This window comes from Bidens hawaiensis, unplaced genomic scaffold (assembly GCF_021521415.1).
Source record: "Bidens hawaiensis isolate Kalapana, Puna unplaced genomic scaffold, B.hawaiensis_p1.1 tig00037235_1, whole genome shotgun sequence".
In the NCBI taxonomy this organism is placed as follows: Eukaryota; Viridiplantae; Streptophyta; class Magnoliopsida; order Asterales; family Asteraceae; genus Bidens; species Bidens hawaiensis.
The window spans coordinates 115,499-137,543 of NW_027496496.1; the positions used below are offsets into that span (position 1 = coordinate 115,499).

Sequence of the window (22,045 nt, forward strand, 5' to 3'; positions counted from 1 at the left end):
GTGAAACGTTGACTCGATAAAATAGTTTATAACAGTCGTTAAATACAATCATAGTATTCTGTTCACAAACTCAGCAAGAATGCCTGTCATTCCCGGGATTTGTACCACTGCCCTACACACACAATTCAAAGGTTCCCCGAGTACATAGCCCCTGTTTGGAGACAACCTTCCCCTAGGCTATGTAAACCTATTGGAGAACTGGTTATGACTTACTTGATTTTGTATGCCAATTATCAGTTATGTTTGGATCCAGAAACATGTGTATTCGGTCTAAGTTGCTTTTTATTATCTATTTTGTATTATAATGATTTTAGAGACAAGTAATCTCATGCAAAAATTTATCAGACTCCTTGCAATAAACAACCTGTCTATTACAAGAGTAAAATCAGTTCAGACCATAAAAGGTTAACGTGTTCACCTTGTTTTATTAGTTGGTGATATCAGAATCCTTATCTTCAGTATGCTATTAACCTATATATCATAATAGGTATGCATAAGTACCTAGTTTGTAATATTCAGCAGACTTTAAACCTGTTTCAGTTCAGCAGACTTGAGGTCTGATCAGCAGACTTGAAGTCTGATTTAGTTCAGCAGACTCTAGGTCTGATTAGCAGACTCTTAGGTCTGACCTAACCTTAGTATAGTTATAGTCGTTTATGAAAATACTTTATATTTATGTATGATGTTTGGAATATCACAATTTGGCCTAATAAAGGATATCATGTTGGCAAACTTCTCCAGGTAAGTAAACGGGTCCCGCGTTTGATTGGGATGTGTACGAATTACTTACCTTAGGCAAAAAGAGTCTACTAATGATATCCCCCTTCCAGTTACTACGTGCCCGTCAAAATATAGTTTTGATAACATTACTTCACATGGAAGCAACGTCTTTGCTTTATTAAACATTAATTGAAAAACATTTACAGTTTAACAGTTTAGCGACTATACCCTTAACTAGGTTCTAATAACTGTATAATAAAGTAACTTAGACATGATCCTACCTTAAGCAGCTAGACGGAACTAAGAACTAAGAAAAATGGGCAGCAGGTCAGCTCGTGCTTCATTTATAGGGACAACAGCTCGTTATCAGTGTATCAACACCTTGTTTCTTCACGGAATCGGACCTTCAGAACCTCGGAACACCCTAGCACACTTACCGATGCTAACTATGTGAGAATGAGTGTGAAAATGGGATGAATGAGGCTGAACCCGTAGCTGCCCCTTTTATACTTCAGCATGAAGAGCATCGCGTAGCGCGATGGTCTTTCTCCCAAGGCCATCGCGTAGCGCGACGTGTTGACACGTGGTTGGACACGTGTCTTGGTTACTTAACCTGGTCATCGCGTAGCGCAATGGACCTGTTGGGTTTGGCCGTCGCGTAGCGCCCCCCCCCCCCCCCCCCCCCATTTTCTTGTTTTGCTAAATAGCCTGTCGCGTAGCGTGATGGTGTCTTCACCGGACCATTGCGTAGCATGATGAATACTAGAATACAAAATTTTAAATTTCAGTCCCTGAACTTTAAAATTTTATATTTTTAACCCAAAATTAGATGGGGTATTTTCACGGTGTTACAACGACCCCTTTCCATGATGATACTTTTAATAATACTTTATCACCTACTTTGAAATCCAACAGTTTACGGCGAACATCTGCATAATTCTTTTGTCGAAATCTTGCTGCCTTAAGTCGTTCATGGATTTATATTACTTTATCCATTGTTTCTTGGACTATCTTGGGTCCAGACATTTGGTTATCTCTAGTTTCAGACCAGCATACAAGCATTCTTCATTTTTGTCCATACAATGCTTCAAATGGTGCGGCCTGAATACTCGTGTGATAACTATTGTTATACGAGAATTCCATCAGAGGAAGGTGATCATCCCAACTTCCTCCTAAATCGATCACACAATCTCGGAGCATATCTTCAAGTGTTTGAATTGTTCTTTCACTCTGCCCATCAGTTTGAGAATGATAAGCAGTGCTAATATTCAACTGAGTTCCTAATGCTTGCTGGAAACTGTTCTAGAAATGAGACATAAATCTACTGTCTCGAACAGATATGATAGATAATGTCACACCATGTAAGGCTACGTTATTATTTACGTATATTCATGCCAATCTATCCATAGAGTAAGATTCATTGATAGGTAAGAACTGAGCGGATTTACTTAACCTATCAATAATGACCCAAATAGCGTTGTGCTGTCAGGTGGTCTTAGGGAGTTTCGTAATGAAATCCATTGTTATCATTTCCCATTTCCACACAGAAAGTTCAGGTTGTTGAAGTAAACCTGGAGGTTTTTGATGCTCTGCATTGACTTGTAATCAAGTTAAACATTTAGCAACATACAAATCAATCTCTCTTTTCATTCCATTCCACCAGTAGTTTGGCTTAAGATTTTCATACATCTTATCACTACCGGGATGCGTCATATACTTAGATCTATGAGCTTCATTCATGATCCTTTCACGTAAATCACCAACAATCAACACCCGGATTCTATTTCCAAGTCTAAGTATATCGTCATCTCCTTTGATTAAAGAATCAATTGTATCATTACGCTTTTCTTCGGAGATTTGATTTTCCTTGATTGCTTGCTTTTTCTTCTTGATTTGCTCGATTAAATCTATTTGTATCTCTAATTTCAAGGCTCGAACTCTCTTGGGTTTCTCATGTTCTTTCCGACATAATGAGTCAGCTACCACATTTTCCTTTCCCTCATGATAGATGATTTCACAATCGTAATCATTTAAGGTTTCCATCCATCTTCTTTGACGCATATTAAGTTCTTTTTTATCAAAGATGTGCTTTAAACTCTTATGATCATTGTACACGATAACTTTGACTCCATAGAGATAGTGCCTCCATAATTTCAAGGCAAAAATTATAGCACCCAACTCTAGATCTTGAGCCATATAATTCTTTCCGTGTACTTTCAATTGACGTAAAGCATAAGCTATTACTTTCTTTCTTTGCATTAGTATGCAACCTAATCCTGAATGAGATGCATCACTAAATACAACAAAATCCTCTGTACCTTCTGGCATGGCCAGTATAGGTGCATTTGTAAGCTTTTGTTTAAGTAGATCAAATGCTTCTTATTGCCTAGTTCCCCATTCATACTTTACATTCTTTCGGGTTAAGGAAGTTAAGGGAACTCCTATACGAGAGAAATTTTTGATGAATCTTCTGTAATATCCAGCCAAACCTAGGAAACTCCGAACCTCGGTTGGTGATCTAGGAATCTCCCATTTAGCTATTTGAGACAATTGAGCATAAACCAGGTACACCTCAGTACGTATTTACCGATTAAGCAAATAAACGCTTACTGCATAACAACCGAACGGATAACCGAACGGGTCTGGTTATGACCCAGATATCCCGGGTGGCCATCTATAAGTGATATACGTTTAATATAAGCCAATATATCAACATTTTGGCCTTAGTACGATAGCAAACCAGTTAAACGAAAACATGCTCGTTTAACTACCCGCTATAGATTTAAACGCGAAAGAGAGTTACAAAACAAGCATTGTATCATCCGTTAAGCCGAAAAAGACATACCAAACACTTATTTGAAATGTTTTAACAAATCCGTGAAAATATTTTCGAATTTTACAAATATATACTACGTTTTTATAAATTTATACAAAAATAGCCAAAAAGCCCTCGTTTTCTCGCTGTTTGTCGTACCCAATATTTTTTTCACGCCAAAAACTGAACCCGAAATAAATTTGAACTTGGGTTTTCACGTGCGGGCTTGCAAGTCCAAAATTTTGGGCCAAAAAGGGCCCATATCTCTCCCGTACGTAAATAAGGGTTACCCCCACTTTAAGTCTTCTATTTATATTTATCCATTCCAATACATTTTAAAACTTCATCCTTACCAACATCTGCACATATTTCTCTGATTTTAATCACATAGCCATGAACAAAAGGTAATCACATCACTTCAATTAAGTTTTAACTGGTTTAACCATGTTTGATTATATATAAACATAGTTTGATTACCAAAAAATCATTCCTAACCATGTAAAAATCCTAAAAATGGTCCATAAACATTTTTTGATCATACACATGGTTAGGAACCTGGTTTGATAGTTTTTTTTTCCATAAACACGGATTAAAGGGTTTAAACGACGTTTTTACGGTTCAAAAGTTCGGTTAAGAACCCTAACCGAAACCCTAATTTTCATGGCTGTTCTCTTGATGATACATGCTTGGTTTGTGATACAGGACTTGTACTTAGCTCATATAGAAGCATGAGAACCCGGAAATTGGATTAAGGGAGCGAAAACCGCTAAGGGTAACGCCGCAATGCTTAATTACGGGCTGTATAGGTTAAGGTTGTTATGTGCATATTTTTAGGTCTTTAAATTTTTCAGGGACATCAGGAACCATATGATTGAGTCCCTGTTCAAATTTGGTAATTTTTCGACCATCCAATAATATTTGGCGAATTTATTACCGAATTGGGACGTTAATATTGGAAAAATAGTTAAAATGCTTGAAAATTATGAACTTTTGTGGGAAACTCAGATTTGGTATATTTTGATCACATATAAAATTTGAGAACATTTGAAAAAGTCTGTATGTTTTGTGCATATGCATTCGTATGAGTTTTTATAGCCGAATTTGGCCCGAAAAGAATATTGAACAAGGTTGTTACCTTCTAGAATTGATACATATGGTTTTAAGATATAATTTGAGCATCCAGGAATTTTTGTGGAATTTTTGGAAATCGTTTGGGATAAACGGACAATTTTCAAGCTAAATATAGCAAGTAAAATAAATTATTAGAAATTAATAAACCAGTAAATAATTCCAAAAATATTTTTATAAAAATCTACATATTTTATTTGGTAAGTGGCTAAATTTTCATAATTTAATGATTAACGATTAATTAATTATGCTAATTTGAAAATTAAACAAATTCAATTCTGATAAAAACCAGCAAGTTCATGATTAACGAACCTGCGGGAATATCAGAACACCAAGAGTGATCAAAAATTATATTTTTGGATTAATTAAGTAAAAACGAACCTTTTATGAGAAACCTGGACAAACTGGATAAATTATGCTTGTGTCTCCTCAAATCAAACTGAATAAGTGGAAACGGGCCCCGTAGCGAATCCGGAACCCCAATGTGTGATATTTCTATATAACCTAATCATTTTATCGACCAACACATTTACCAAAGCTTACTTTCCCCATAACTGTTTTCTGAACGCATAAACGAACAACTTGGCCCAGCTGGAAAAACGGGGAAACTGAGCCAAGTTCGATTCTGAGTATTAGACATTAAACAACATCACAATCTAAGCCTATTGACACTTTCTGGGCGTTCCAGCTATACCCGGATTAGATATACAGCCCAGTTTAGTATTGAGATTATAATAATATTAAAATAATAATATTATTAAAATATTGATTATAGGAACTAGTGATAGCGAATCAAACAAACCACGAGCTGACTCGGTGCTAATCATCTACTAAACCGTGAGTTTCATGACCCCTTTTAAACTGTTTTTACGAACTTTTGGGGTGAAAAACATGTTGATACATATCTATATATATTCTGAACTGTTTGATGATGGGAATTATCTAAGTGCTAACACACAAAAGTCCCCACAAACACAGTGATTAACTTCGAGCCGGTGTCTTGTGAATAGTACTATTGGTTTGACAAACCCGGGCGGGGCCAGCACGGTTTGCTGAGACATTATCCCGTTAGCACATGACCATAATTATACCAACACGCTATGTAGTGTTAGACATAGCTACTCGGGGCATGTTGTGGGCGGAAAGGGGGCCACAGTGGTTGATTGAGTGTGGGAAATGGACGCGCGCAGCACAGACAGTCAAGACTTCACTGTAGCTTAGCATAATTACATCATAAACATACAAACAAACGTACTTGTGAACATACGTACATACATAGTTGCGTATTTACAAACTGTGATTGTTGTACGCTCAACTGATTTCTTGAAACCCGTGAAGCTCACCAACTATTTATAGTTGACCTGTTTTAACATGTTTTTCAGGTAGTGGATTGGGTTAGAAAGTCAATGTGCTACATGTTTGACTTGCGATCAATGCTGGGTGAATTGATGCAAGTGTGCTAATAGGAAGTAAAGCCGCTAAACGGGCTGGATTTAGTTTGTATCACCTAATTGTAAACAAAGTTAGATCAATGTAGAATATTGTAAACTAATTTGTATTGTTCTTTATAAACAATGTGGTTGATACCAGAGGTGTCTGTTACATTTCTGTTTTACGCTTCCGCAAATTGCTTAACGGGGTGTGACACTATTGCTTCAATCTTTGCAGGGTCTACTTGAATTCCATTTGCGTTGACAACGTGGCCAAGAAATTGTACCTCATGCAGCCAAAATTCGCATTTAGAAAACTTAGCATACAATTTCTCATTTCGGAGTAATTCAAGTAAGATCCTAAGATGAACTTTGTGATCTTCTTCCGATTTAGAATAAATAAGTATATCGTCTACAAATTTATCTAAATTAGGCTTACAAACTCTGTTCATCATGTCCATGAAAGCGACTGGGGCATTAATAAGTCCAAATGGCATGACAGTGAACTCATAATGTTCATACCTTGTCCGAAAAGCCATTTTTGGAATATCCTCTTCTTAAACTTTCAACTGATGGTACCCATAGCGTAAATCTATTTTCGTAGATCTATAATCAGGCGTGGTGCGGTGTTCCCACCGTCTACCCACATATGAAAGGATTCAGATAAACGTATACAATAGCCTGAGGGCCAGCGATTACCTTTGCTTATAAAGTTTTAGAGATACATAATTCCATATAAGCATTTAAATACTTGGTTTTTAAAGTTATAAACTTTTGAGCATATTCACCTTGGTTCTTGATCAGTGTGTCTCGCTGATTTATGCTTTTGGTTACCTCGAATCTATAGTACGAGAATAACATTTTATAAATACTAGATCAATGATCTAGCTTCAGACCATTAGTCTGTTTGCATAACCTTTACCTTGGTGTTCATTTCTTTTATAAAACATAACAAATAAATTGGCATATCATCAAATGCATTACAACTTTTATAATTATAAATACCATAATCAAAACTTAAAACAATCAGGTTACTATATATGGAACTTTGAGGGAATGCATTGGAAAGTAAAGAATCCTTCATGATGAAGAAAATGATTGGTGAGTCATCCCTAGCTGAATCAGAGATGAAAAAGAAATACTCACATCTGTTCTAACGAATCGGAGGACGAGATTCATTCTAAGGTGGGGGGATGCAACATCCACAAAGTTCAAGAAGAGTTTCTTTTCGAAAATAGATTTACGTTCTGGGTACCATCAGTTGAAAGTTCAAGAAGAGGATATTCCAAAAACGACTTTTCGGACAAGGTATGGACATTATGAGTTCACTGTCATGCCATTTGGACTTACTAATGCGCCAGACGCTTTCATGGACATGATGAACAGAGTTTGTAAGCCTTATTTAGATAAATTTGTAATCGTATTCATCGACGATATACTTATTTATTCTAAATCGAAAGAAGATCATAGAGTTCATCTTAAGATCTTACTTGAATTACTCCGAAACGAGAAATGTATGCTAAGTTTTCTAAATGCAAATTCTGGCTGCATGAGGTACAATTTCTTGGCCACTTTGTCAATGAAAATGGAATTCAAGTAGACCCTGCAAAGATTGAAGCAATAGCTAAATGGGAGATTCCTAGATCGCCAACCCAGGTTCGGAGTTTCCTAGGTTTGGCTGGATATTACAGAAGATTCATCGAAAATTTCTCCCGTATGGCAGTTCCCTTAATTTCCTTAACCCGAGGACTGTGGATTCTATATATTACCCCGCCTCTTTGCATCTTGCTGCTTGCGTACATCTCCAGGAAAACAGCCTAAATATGTATGTATGTATCACCCACCGAATCTGTATTGTAATAAAAGAAAGCTTATTTTGTCCATGTGTCACTTATATAGATTATATAGAGCATTATTTGTTTTCTCATCATTAGTTTAGTTTAATATGAAAAAACATCAAAATCTAAATTGGTGCACTTAGGTTGCGATTTAGCTTATTGAGGTCAAACATAAAACTTTAGCGTAAAAGTGAAAGGTTCAAATCGGTTTATAGCTCACCTGAAATATAGATCATCATTAGTTTCTTAGTAAAAAAAGATCAAGATTTACAAATCTGGTATTTGGTATTCCGGTAGGATAATTTTTTTTTATTTTTATTTAAATATGAATGAAGAAATGCAGGAGACACAAAAGAGGTCTTTAAACAAGGCCTTAACTCTATTCAGTTGAGTACTTTTAAGTTTTATCAACCTATACTTGAATCCAACCAGTTATGGGTTAGATTGGTTGAACCGACCAACCGAACTGGTGACTGGACCGAATTTCAAATCTTTTCTTTTTCCTTTGAAAATCTCAGTTACTAATTCAGTATTTTATTTATTTCAAACATCATATTTTCTTAATATTGAAATTCACATCAAACTTATAAAGTATTTAACTATTTATCAATTTTTTTTTAAATTAGCTTTGATATTATCTTGTTTTCAGAATCGGTTCCAACAGTGGATCATAATCAGTATTGAAAACATTTTAGTGAACGGGTCAAACATAACAATATTAGTAAAAGGATCAAAATAATCATTTAGCTCGCCATTGTTTCACTTAATATTCAACCTTTTTAATTTGTTTACACTTTACACATAGGGTAATTTGTTGTGGTGTATGGAGGAACTCAGCAAATAAGAATTAAGTTGTAGTCGAAATATTCAAATGCAACTTGGATAAGTTACATCTTCATTTGGGATTTTTCTAATTCATTTATTTTTCTGTTTCGGTTAATTGGAAAATAAATATTTTCTACTATAATTTTTTAAATTTAGGTACAATTTTTTAGTCACCAATGGCAAAACTTGAAAATACATGAAAAGGGATTCTTGAATTGTTGAGAGAATTGGCTATTGATCTCATTACTTCACATTATTAGTTGCTTTTTATTTAAATGTCAATTTGTATTTTATTTACGCGTTATTAATTAGATCTATTGTTTCATGGTTTCTTTTTGCTATTTTGTTTGACCTAGTTTATTTAACCATGCTTATAGCTTCTTTAGCTTTTTTTTACAAAATAAACTTAGTTTGGTGTTTGGTTTAGCTTTTTAAGCTAATGTTTATAAATTTATATATAAGCAAAATTGAAGGGAGATGGTTTTTTAACTTATTTAAAGAAGCTTATTTGTGTAAGGGTGTAAATTACCCATTTTGCCCTCAAGGAAAATGGTTTAATCCATTTAACTCCATCTCATTCCTAATAAATTTTAACAAATCAATTAGTAGTTAATGCATAACTAATGCATATTGTTCATTTTAAAGCATAATCTATGGGCCTTTTTAACAAACTTAACATTAGTGAGGAATGGTTTAATGCATATTAAAGTGTCATGTCATCCTAACCTATGTTGAACGAACTTTTGGAGTATGGAAGATGGGTGATATTACAACATATGCATGTCACTTATACCTACGAAACACAAGAGAATATCGTGCTAGCATCTTTGGCAATTCATAATTATATTAGAAAAAAAGATACATGTGATGGAGGATTCAACAAAGCACAACAAGAATCTTACACTCTAAATAATGGTATTGATAGTCGAGGGTCTAGTGATATTAATAAAATAGATTAAGACACGAATACACAACGTAGAATAGATTATTTATATACGAGTGCAGTTAGAGATATGATTACAGAAAATATAACCAAACAAAGATGAATGTTTATTGAATATTAATGTATTTTTTTAGAAGTTTTACGTCATTCATAATATAAATTTATCCAAAAATGATGATATATCTTATAAAAATAAAGTAGATACATATAAAATATAAGTTATGTGATAAAATGTAACATGTCCTTTTTGGTCATTTTACTAACATAAGCTAAATTAAAAAAAACTAACATAAACACTTAAAAAGAGCTTATCAACTTGCAGAATATAAGTTAATCCAAACACATAAAAGAGCTTATCAAATAATAGAAAGAGCTTATCAAATGATAGAAAATAAACTACAAGCTTCTTTAAAATATAAGCATAAGCTAAAATATAAAAGCTAGGCCAAACACCCGTGTTTATCACACGGGTTTATAACCTAGTAAACAAACAAATGGACTGATGACAACAAGTACCGGAATGTATACCGATAGACAGGAGACTAGTTGTGTGGCAATTAATCTCGAAGCCGATGCCTGATGCTCCTCCGGTCAAAAGGGCTACTTAATTTTCCTTTGATAATTTATCTTTGGCTTAAACGGTGGCTCCATTTCGTGTCTGAAGCAATCTTTTATATATAGAGAGAGAGAGAGGGCACGTCAACCGCCTCAGGATTATATGTCTAGTGGCATCACCTTGTTATTTTCAATTTACCAAAAGTAGAAATAAGTCAACAACGAGTTATAAATATATCTTTTTAGTTTGAACCAAACATGGTGTTGTACACATAACCAATGTTTTAAAACCCCATTTTTTAACTGGGGTGAATTATGACACATTAATTTTATGATGTGAAACATGTGTCAAAAAATTTATAAAATCTAAAAGAACGATAACATGTATTTTTGTGTCATTTTTTTAGTGTCATAAGAAAAAATGGACTTTTTACAAAACTAATATTGTTTAAGAAATCTTTTTCATAACTAAGCATGGGTTTAAAAATGTTTCAAAATTAATGCAATCTCCATTAGTAATGGCAACTTAAAGAAATCCTATAGGGTTAGTCAGGGAATGTAAGATTTAAATTATTGGGAATGTATAAGTTGTCGTTACTAACGGCAACTTCTGCCATGTTTAATGACAACTTCTGAAAAGTTGTCATTAGCAATGGAAACTTATGACAGGTTGCCGTTAACAATGGAAACTTCTGACAATGTCTCGTTAGTAATGGCAACTTCTGCCAAGTTGCCATTACTGATGGCAACTTCTGATATCACTTCTTTGTTTTAGTTCACGGGTGTTTGTTTGGAACAATAAATAAGATGAATGTCATAATAAATACAATGCATGCATTTGTTTTACCAATAAAGTTAAAACCATCAAACCCTCAATATATATATATATATATATATATATATATATATATAGTAGGTAAGGTGGGAGGACCAATTTATCATAAACTCACCATTGTACCATAACTTTCTTTAAACACTAAAAAGTGTTTTGCGAATCGCCTTGTGCTCTTTGCTAAGAAACAACAAATCGTTGTTTAAGGGCCCAGCAGTTTAGCGAATCGCCATTAGTAACAACAATAATGCAAAACACTTTTTAGTGTTTAAAGAAAGTTATGGTACAATGATACAATGGTGAGTTTATAATAAATTGGTTCCCCCACCTTACCTACTTGTATATGGAGTGTTTTATGGTTTTAATTTTATTGGTAAAACAAATGCATGCATGGTATTTATTATGACATTAATTTTATTTATTGTTTCAAACAAACACCCGTGAATTAAAGTAAAGAAGTGATATCAGAAGTTGTCGTTAGTAATGGCAACTTGGCAGAAGTTGCCATTGCTAACGGCACGTTCTCAGAAGCTTCCATTGTTAACGACAACCTGTCATAAGTTTCCATTGCTAATGACAACTTTTCAGAAGTTGCCATTAGTAATGGTAACTTAACAAGAACATGGCAGAAGTTGCCGTTAGTAATGGCAACTTATGCATTCCCAATAATTTAAGTCTTACATTCTCTGACTAACCTTATAGGGTTTCTTCAAGTTGCCATTACTAATGGAGATTGTATTAATTTTGAAAAATTTTCAAACCTATGCTTAGTTGTGAAAAGGATTTCTTAAACATTATTAGTTCGGTAAAAATTCAAGAAAAATATGGAAGATCTCTTTATAATTATTATTGTGTGTTATGTTTTAATGTTATCTTATAATTTATACCCGGCACCCCTGATAAGACCTAGGGCAAAGAGTTTTGTTCATGTGCCGAGATCGCTTCAACGGATTATGTCAGAGAGTTTAAGCATCGGAAGACAGAATTGTGGTGCGGTTATACACGCAACAGTGCAACACTGACAAAAGGCAGAGTTAGTAATGCTACGACCTTGAAGGTTAACGATGACCGTTGTAGTTTCTTCACCATCATCTTTAGAGTTGTCGGTGTTATGTTCCGTGTAGGTTACGCAATCTAAATCCCTGTAAATATACATATATTTCTTCATGTTATTTAATTGTTATATATGTATATATCGTATGAGATTTAGTTACAGATGAGATGAGATCTGGACGATTAGTTTACTAACTGTAATGATCTAAATTGATATATGTACGTAGTAAAGATAAAGATTAGCTTTTATTATGTTTCCAAAGAATAAAATTATATACTATTATACTATAGATAAATATCAAGTGTTTATGCGACAAAATAGCTTTTTAGGACCAATTATTTGACCATTTATACAGTTAATTGCAATGGAAAACCAAACTGTTTAGTCTGTTGGCCAAAGTTGTCTTTGTTAAAACTCTTTATGATTCCTATGTGCTTGAGTTCAAGTCTCTTTATCAAGTTTCAGTTTTTTTGTGGGTTATCTTTACTTATAGCATCTTCATCGGAGTGGGTGTGGAGGTTTTTGGTGATATTGAATGGTGCGAACGAAAGTTTACGTGTAACACCCCAACCTGGAACAGGCTAACGTGTCACTATTACAGATATCAAATCAAAACCACAATCCAAGTTACAATAAATCGAAGCAACCTAAGTCATATTATTAAACTACAATGAATTAACTTATAAAATCTTGAACGTCATTAGTCTCTCACATCACTACTTCCCATGATTTCCCGAATTACCTGTGAACAAATAAGAAAAACACGGACAAAGAAAACACTGCTGAGCCAAAAATTGCCCAGTAACGGCAAGAAAAACAGTAATGACGATAAGACGAATGAACGGAAGCAAAATAATAACCAAAATCTATCATAACGAAAATAAATATGATACTGAAACTGATACTTTTAGAACCTATGACAATATCATACCAGAACAAAAACTGAACATATAACAGTGACTGACTTACACGACAAGTGATGCTGCAAAAGTAAGTCGCGTACTGAAAGGAGTACCCAGAACCAAAACATATAACATATAGCTTGTAACATATAACGTGTGACGTGTAACATATAACGTGTGACGTGTAACGTGTAATATATAACTGAACTAGGATCGATCCATACTCCCCTAAATGGCCAAAGTACTACCAAAGTACTAGTTAGAGACGCCGTAAACTTTTAAAACACACTGTCACGAAAAGTGTTGTGCTCGGATAACAGAGTACTAAACCAGAAAGGCAATATAACTGCCTAACATATAACATATTAACAGAAATTCATATTATTATCCATAAAAACATGCAATAATGAGTACAAGTTTATAAGGTCTATTGCATGCAGAAGAATCACTAACCAGAACTTTGATCAAATAGGATCTAAATAAAAAAAACTAAATAATAATGAGACGACGCCAATTGTGTCATATCAACAGAGACAACTGTGGGGTATTAAATATAAAATACCAAAGTCCGTACTATAAAGTAACGGATTGGAATCTTACTATACTATTAAAGCAATACAAGGTTTTCACATGGCATTCAACTAGCATGTCCATATAGACCTCCAACTCATCAATTTTCCATTTATATAATTTCCATATGTTAATTTGAACATTAATTTTAAACATTAACTCCTAAGTTGAAGAAAATTTCAAAATAAATTGTTATAATCATCATTTATTGAGTAATAAAGACAATTCATTGTTTTCATTGTTATTTTTTTAATTTTGATACTTTGTAATTTTATTTTTTTTTTGGATTTCGGGAAATTATTGATGAATGTTTGGACTGGATGTTAGGATTGAAATGGTGGTTTAAGCCACGAGGTTTGGATTATATTGTTGCTTTATTAAATGCGCGGTTTAATAAAATTTATGAATATCTCATATATATCTATATTTTCCGTCCGTGTAACACGGGATCTAACCTAGTTAATACTATGAGTGAAAGAAACCGGAAACCGTACTACGAAATAACGGAATATAATTAATACTAAGAGGAAACAAAACAAGAAACCGTAATACAAAGTAACGGAATATAATTAATACTAAGAGTAAACGAAAACAGAAACCGTACCTTAGTTTAGCAAAGCAAAACAATTAATTCGTCTTTAACCAGTACGAGCGCCGTGTTACCAAAAGGTTGTTGGTGCAATTAGGAAGAACACAAAGATACCTAGCCGGTGGTAACGTTGGCGAGCGGTGATGGCGGACTCCGACTTAAATTACAACGGCAGGAAGCAAAGGGGTGTGACCATCAGAAGCGTCCGCGAATGGTCGTGGTTACAGGCGTGATGGTTGTGGCTGGTGGTGGCGAATAGCTACGGTGGTGGTGCAAGGCAGTTACGATAGTGGTTTCGAGTAGCGAATGATAGCAAATATGGTTTCGTTAGTTGATTTATGTGGCTTAGAGTTTATATAAACCGAATATCTGTGAAACGGTGGATATCTTCATAATCCCAATTTATTTGATAGTAATTAGGTTTGAAATTTGAATATTTGATAAAAAGTACTTTTATTAAACAAAGGGAATTATGGTTCCTACGTTATAATTTATATGTTCACTCAATCATTAGAGAGAATATATTATTATTATTATTATTATTATTATTTCTGGGTAATACATTACGGGTGCAGACAAACGTTTCTGGAGGTTTTTGTTTGCATTCTTAAACGTTTGGAAGTCGGTTTGTAGTGCCCCACCACAACCACTATACACAAATCATATATATATAGAGAGAGAGAGAGGGCTAGGTTAAAATAAAAACCCACTTGAGTTGTGAAAACTCTAAAAACTCATTCTCAACCACATGTTTTTAATTAAAATTTAAATCTTGTGGTCTACAAATAAAGTTAATAAAAAATGTAAATTTAAATATAACTTTTTCTCTCTCCTGAAAACATATATAAAAATTTGTAAAAAAATATTAAAAAATGGCAAAACAAATTTTTTTTTCGATGTTTTGTATTAAATGTTACAACATATATTACGTGTGCAAAAAAAATAAAAAAAAAGATGTTACATAGGGTTTTCACAACTCAAGCGAGTTTTCATTATATACTTCCCCTATATATATATATATACATGTTTATTATATTTTAATGGGGTTTAGATTGGTTTATGGGTGGAGGAAAAGTGTTAGAGATTTCAAAATAGCAACCTGGATTATTTAGAGAGTCGTGTGATAACTTTCAGATTAAAAGTTATTTTGGTGGTTCACCAAAACACTTAAATCGGATAAAACTCTAAATTGAGACAAGAATTTAGTATGGAATTTGTGAGGAAGATGAACCAGAGAAAGCGTCAATCAAAATATAAATGATATATTAACCCTAGGGCAGTTTCCAGGCAGTTTCAAAGTTAGATAACTGCTTTAAGCAGTTATCTATTCAAAATTCAAAATTCGTTAATAAATAAACTCCAAATTAAACTTATGATTATGTGTAACATAATCATAAAATTCATTTTTCTAATGAAATTTTTATGAAGCAATATTAACGAAAAATAAAATTTTTCCAAGCTGACATGGCAGCTTAACCCCAGCCAGGGGTTGCCGCGCCTAGAACCCCGCAACCAAGGGCGCTGCCTCCGGACCCCTGTTCGTTAGGGGCTTCGCCCCTAACATCATAGTAAACTAAAGAAAGTGTGCACTCCGCACATCCCGAACTTGCTTAATGTTTACTATGATTAAATTGATCGACCAGTTAATCCAATTACACTGAAAAGTTTAAAATATGATGTTCCGATGAGGTGGAGGTTTAAATTGATTTATGGGTGTGGATGCTCTTATGTGTTGTTTAATTGTCATATTAATTAAATAGGTTATAAAACAGTGTACTACACGGGATTGTGATACAAAAAAACTGAAATTAACATCATTAATTATGTTTAACATGCATGCACATAAGCACATCATCAACAAATAAAAGGATCGAATAATACATAATTAAAAGTTCAATATACAAATCAAAACTATTTGATAACGCAGAGAAAAAAGTTATTGTGGTTCAATTCACCCCATTATATTAATTCCATCTACAACATGCGAAAATGACTTCCAAGCATTTTGGCTGATCACAAACTGAATCGCATATATTTTCATTGAATTATTTTAAAAAGCCAAATTATTGTTAAGTCCAATTGCCCAAATATGAGTAATTTTTTTCTTTGTAAGCCCAAATGCACCCCTATCTATACTCTACTCTAGACGTACATTTCCTATTGACTTACGAAAAGAATTATACATAACAATCATTATCATTGACTTTTATTTATAGTGTTGACAAAACATTGAGCAAACGACCAAACCAAATAACATGAATAAGTAATAACAACTTGTACCAACAAACATTAACATTCATACATATTCGTAACATTTAGTCAGCCATAACATTTAGTCATCCAAAGCATGTATAATGCATAAGGTGACAACATTAAGTCAATTATGGTTTAACCTTACTTCATAAGTTAAACCAAGCCAACTATAATAAATAAGAGAAGTTACCAATATTTATCCAAAATGCGGGGAATATAATGAGTCATCATCATTTCAACATCTAACAAAAGCCTACGCAGGTAAAATAACATTAAAACTATAGTTTAACCAATGCATTATAAATTAAGGTTGTTAATAAACTTAGGTTTAAGATATCATATATAAAAAATGACAAACTAACATATAACAATGTGATCTTGGAAATCAATGAGTCTTGGTAATAAAAATTACCAGATGCCATATTGTTTTGATTTTGAGGGAATTTATAACTTAAATGTAAAGTGATATATTAAATAATGAAGATATAATATACATATAATATGTTGCTTCGAGCTGAGAAAGTACTGAAGAATTGTCGGTGTATTTGGTTATGGTGAAGCACTTGTTGTTTGTGGTACTTGGTCATTTAAAAGCGAATTTTTTTCCCAACCAAACCAGTTATTTCAAATGGAACCATGGGTAGAGTATCATCCCAAAGAAAAATTGAAATTAAAAAAAAACAGAATTAAGCAGTTAGTTAAATTAAAAATTAGATATTTTAAATTAGATAAAATTATACAGCCATTATCCTATCAACCAAGTCTTTAGCAGTCTTTTTCATCATTAATGTAGCTTCACAATCAAAGACAATTAGAGAAAGAACTCTGGCATTGCCTTGCTGCATTTATGGAATTTTGAACCTGAAAAATCTAACAACTTATTGGTTACTGAAAAATAGATTACATAGTAACAAACTAATTGTTAGTAGTATACAATCATAAATGCATATAAGTGGCTTTGCGTTACCTGGGAACATTAGACATTTGTTAGATTGCACAGATAGTAGAACATTGGATAATCTATGTTTGTTCCACCTTATCAGATCCATCTACATAGTCACTGAGAACATATATAGTAGCAACCTTCTTGTTACAAGTCGTACAAGCATTATAATGCCACTCCATGTCAAGTAAAATACTTATAATTGTACCGGTAATGATAACAGACTTGACCTCAATTTGAATAAGCTAAGATAATTATTGTTAAATTTTGAAACGAAATATTAAATTAAAAAGGAATGGAATATATTTACCTCAGTTGTTTTTGTTCACTTCTGCTATGCTGTTAAGTGTTAACGACACTTTCATTCATGAAAGCAAGTTAAGCGTCGACATTCTGGAAACAAAAAGAGAGAAGAAAATTATGAACTTGGGGTGATTTTTTAAAGTTTTAGCAAGTATTTGAAAATTGTAAACACAAACCAGAAAACCAACTTATATACTTAAAGTTTTAGCAAGTATTTCTTAAAGTTTTAATACTTAAAACCATATACAAATTAATAAAATTCTTATGGTAGTAGCAAAAACCCTTTGGCTTACCTTGGTAAGTCGAATAAGCCGCCCTGTCATAAACTTTCTAAACGGGCCAAAATCTTGAATTGACCCAAAAAAATCAGCATTGCAAAAAAAAAAAGTCAACATCACATATCTTGTTAGGATTAAACGCACACACGAAACTGAACACACACACGAAAGCAGTAAACGAACACGAGGATTTAACGTGGTTCGGTCTAAACTGACCTACGTCCACGGGTGGCAACTAGGTATATCTTTATTGAGTGACAAATATTACAAGTACATAATGTTGTTTATATAGAGACTGAACTAGGGTTAGTAAATTATTATGCAAGAAATCTAAACCGGGCCGGGCATGGGCCCGACCGCCCACACCCGTCTCCTCTTTTGACTTCATATAATAAACCGGGCCAACAAGGCCTACGAACCCAACAATTTCCCACTCGGAGGCCTTGAGTACTCTCGTCTGCACTCCTGATTATACTTCTGTAATCTGAACATTAAACTTCTTCTAGTTGCCACCGCCTTCTCATCAATTAACCTGAAGGCCCGTTGAAGCTCCTCGGAGCTCCAACACGTCAGTCACGGCTGAAACTGCCCCTGACCCGTTCTCTGTCCCTACCAGCTCCCACTGAAACAAACTACCGGATCCCGAGATACTCTGAGAACAAACACTCTCCATATTCAGCAAGTAATTCACTGGAGAGACTTTTACAGCTGGAATACTGGTTTTCTTAATCCACTGTCGACCTGGAACTGTAACTGAAACACGACCTGTGCTCCCACTGTCACGATGTCCCCCAACTGATTTAACCTTCCTAGCTCGTTCATCCTGAATCTTCACTTTGGCTCTGGGTTTGTTACTTGCAAAACGAACCTTCTTCTGCCCACGAGATTCTGTGAACCGGACTTTGTCTTTCACCAAAACTGGATCCACTCCTTTCGGTGACATGCCGACCATATACAATGAACCAATTTTCTTTCCACGAGCAACAACGAGATTCCTTTTGACTACTTTCCACTGCCCATTCCCGAACTTAACATCGTGCCCCTGGTCATCCAACTGCCCAACTGAAATCAAACGTTTCTTCAAACTTGGAATAACCCTCACGTCTTTCAAAGTCCAAGAAGTACCGGCTGAAGTTATCAAATCAACGTCTCCCATACCCGTAACCTCTAAAATATCATCATTCGCTAGTCGAACCTTTCCAAAATCCCCAAATTTAAGATTCTTCATCGTTTCACTACAGTGAGTGGCATGAAACGATGCACCAGAATCCATCACCCAAGCATCAACGCTACTCTCAACACTACAAACCAAAGCCTCATCACTACTGACCCCGTCATCTGTGTCGTCTTCTGTAACGTTCACCTCTTTCTTACCATTCGGACACTGATTCCTGAAGTGTCCTTTCTCTTTACAACCCCAACATTCAATATCCTTACGAGTCTTAGACTGACTCCTCTTCCTGCTCCCACTGCCTCGCTGTTTTCCCTTACCTCTACCTTCTGTGACTAGCATATTGCCTGATGATTCACCTGAACTTCTGCGTCTTGAATCTTCTCCCAGAATCAGATCTCGAATCCCATCGAAAGTAATATTTGTAGACGAACTACAAACTGCAGTCACTGTTTGCGACCAACTGTCGGGCAAAGAGGATAATAACAAGAGGCCTTGAACTTCATCATCAAACTTAATGTCAACTGACACTAGTAACTGACCCACCCTCTTTCATTCTTGTTGTCACTAGCTCTCGGATAAGATAGACTTTATTCGCTGCCGAAGGCTTCTCATACATGTTGGATAGCGCCTCCATCATACCACGTGCTGTGGTTTCTTTCATGATGTTAAATGCCACATCTTCCGACAACGACAATGTAATACAAGCCCTAGCTTTCTTGTCTAACTTCTTCCAATCTGCTTCTGACAGCTTTTCTGGTTTTTCATCCTCGAACACTACATCCAAGTCTTTCTGACAAAGTAGTGCCTCAATCTGCATCTTCCACCAACCGAACTTCTGTCCGTCAAACTTCTGTATCGAAAACTTTCCGTCTTCTGCCATGGCAATGACTAAAACGAAAAACTGGATAAAACAGAGACAGACACAGCAACACGAGCCTGAACTTAACGACTGTTCAACTGAACTCTGTTAAAAAAAATCAACCTATTTATACGCAGCGGAATATCGAAAAGAAAATCAGAAACCGAAACTTTAAACTGAAACGATAAACCTGACAAACGCGGTTGGCACTGGTTCTCCGTTTCTTTAACGCTTCTTCTGACTTGACAACGATTCTTCAATGAAAAATAGAATCCTGATTCAACTTGTTCTTGGTTTGGTTAGGCTGATCAGCGATAACAGGTAATCAGGCCGGCTTCACTGCTCGGCTACCACACTTATACTTCGACCACAAACCCGTAACGGCAGCTGGTTACTCAGTTCTGTCGGCTAGACTGCCCGACACGACTTTTAGCGGTTGATGCTTCTTGAATGACGATCGAACAAATCGGTAATAGGGTGGCACTACTGCCGGCAAACCCTAATCGAACTGATGACCAACAAGACGAACCCGGTGACCGCTGGGTTAATTTGGCGGCTGCCAAAAAACGAAACCCTAGATCAACCCTATCTTCTGCAACTCAAAAAACAACAAGCGTTGGCTTACGGTGGTGTATGGCGGTGGACTGAACCCTAGTCGCGATCGTCGGGCTGGGTTTAGTGGCGGCGAAACAGCGGCGGCGTAAACCCTAACGACAATCGGAGAACCGTAGCGGCGGCGGAACCCTAGCGCAGTAGGGTGGCGGCGGCTGGATGGTTTGGCGGCGACTCGGCTGGTTCAACGTGTTCTTCGCGTGATCCGAACCTAAGCTCTAGATACCACTTGTTAGGATTAAACGCACACACGAAACCGAACACGACACGAAAGCAGTAAACGAACACGAGGATTTAACGTGGTTCGGTCTAAACTGACCTACGTCCACGGGTGGCAACTAGGTATATCTTTATTGAGTGACAAATATTACAAGTACATAATGTTGTTTATATAGAGACTGAACTAGGGTTAGTAAATTATTATGCAAGAAATCTAAACCGGGCCGGGCATGGGCCCAACCGCCCACACCCGTCTCCTCTTTTGACTTCATATAATAAACCGGGCCAACAAGGCCTACGAACCCAACATATCTAACCAGTTTGACCACATTTTTGATTATCCATAATACTCTAAATTACCACATTGCCCTTGGCAACCCCTGATGCAAACCAACTTACCCCTTATACTTTTATGTATTTAATTTACAGTGTAAAGTTATGACACTTTTTTATAGCTAAGAATTCAAGTAAAATTTAACAGAAAAACATTATGTCAAAACTTTTCTTTTGTTTTCCTTTTTCTTTTTTTTTTTTATGATGCAAATGAAAGTCAATAAAGATAATACTATTACAACTGTATGGAGTTTAACTTAATGCAACTTTGATAAATCGAAATTGTTTGCAGAAACAAAATATTAAAATTTAAATAAAAACATTCCAAAACCATCTTAAGAATAAACAGGTGTTTAGAGACATTCTTCAATGTCTCTTAAGACATCTTAGAATCTCTTTATGACGGGCTTCTAAAATTACTATTTAAGGAATGCATTATGATATGTGTTGTTTTAATAAACTTAGGTTTACCAGGTCATGTATAGATTACATTAAAAATCCTAACTTTGTTATAGATTACAGTAAACATTATTCAATCTGATTTGTTCATATATAGTATGATAATGTAAATCATAACACTAATCCACTACTAAGAAAATGGATGCTTACCTTAATTGCAGTGTACATAACTTTGGGTTAATCAATTGAATAAAACCAAGTCACACGCATCACTCATTGTTATTCAAATTGGATTTCACCATACGTGACTGATAATAATCTAAAAAACAGAACTGCAAATCTATTATTGTAACTGTAAATAAGAAAATAAGATTATTGCCTTATCTGTAATTGTTGCCGCTCGAAAGCTGATGTGGAAAGCGAATACATCCACCATGAATCGCTACGACTGAATTATTCGGCTTGGAAAAA

General features: G+C 34.9%; 1 protein-coding gene across 1 annotated transcript in view; it reads right to left on the minus strand.

The window, feature by feature from the left end:
* Nucleotides 1-9,413: 9,413 nt before the first annotated feature.
* Nucleotides 9,414-22,045, minus strand: part of LOC143589129 (ALA-interacting subunit 3-like) — a 35,978-nt gene continuing 23,346 nt past the window's right edge. Inside the window, exon 8 of the mRNA XM_077069974.1 lies at nt 9,414-9,427. The gene's annotated coding sequence lies outside the window, so the exon portion shown is untranslated. The remainder of the gene's footprint in view (nt 9,428-22,045) is intronic.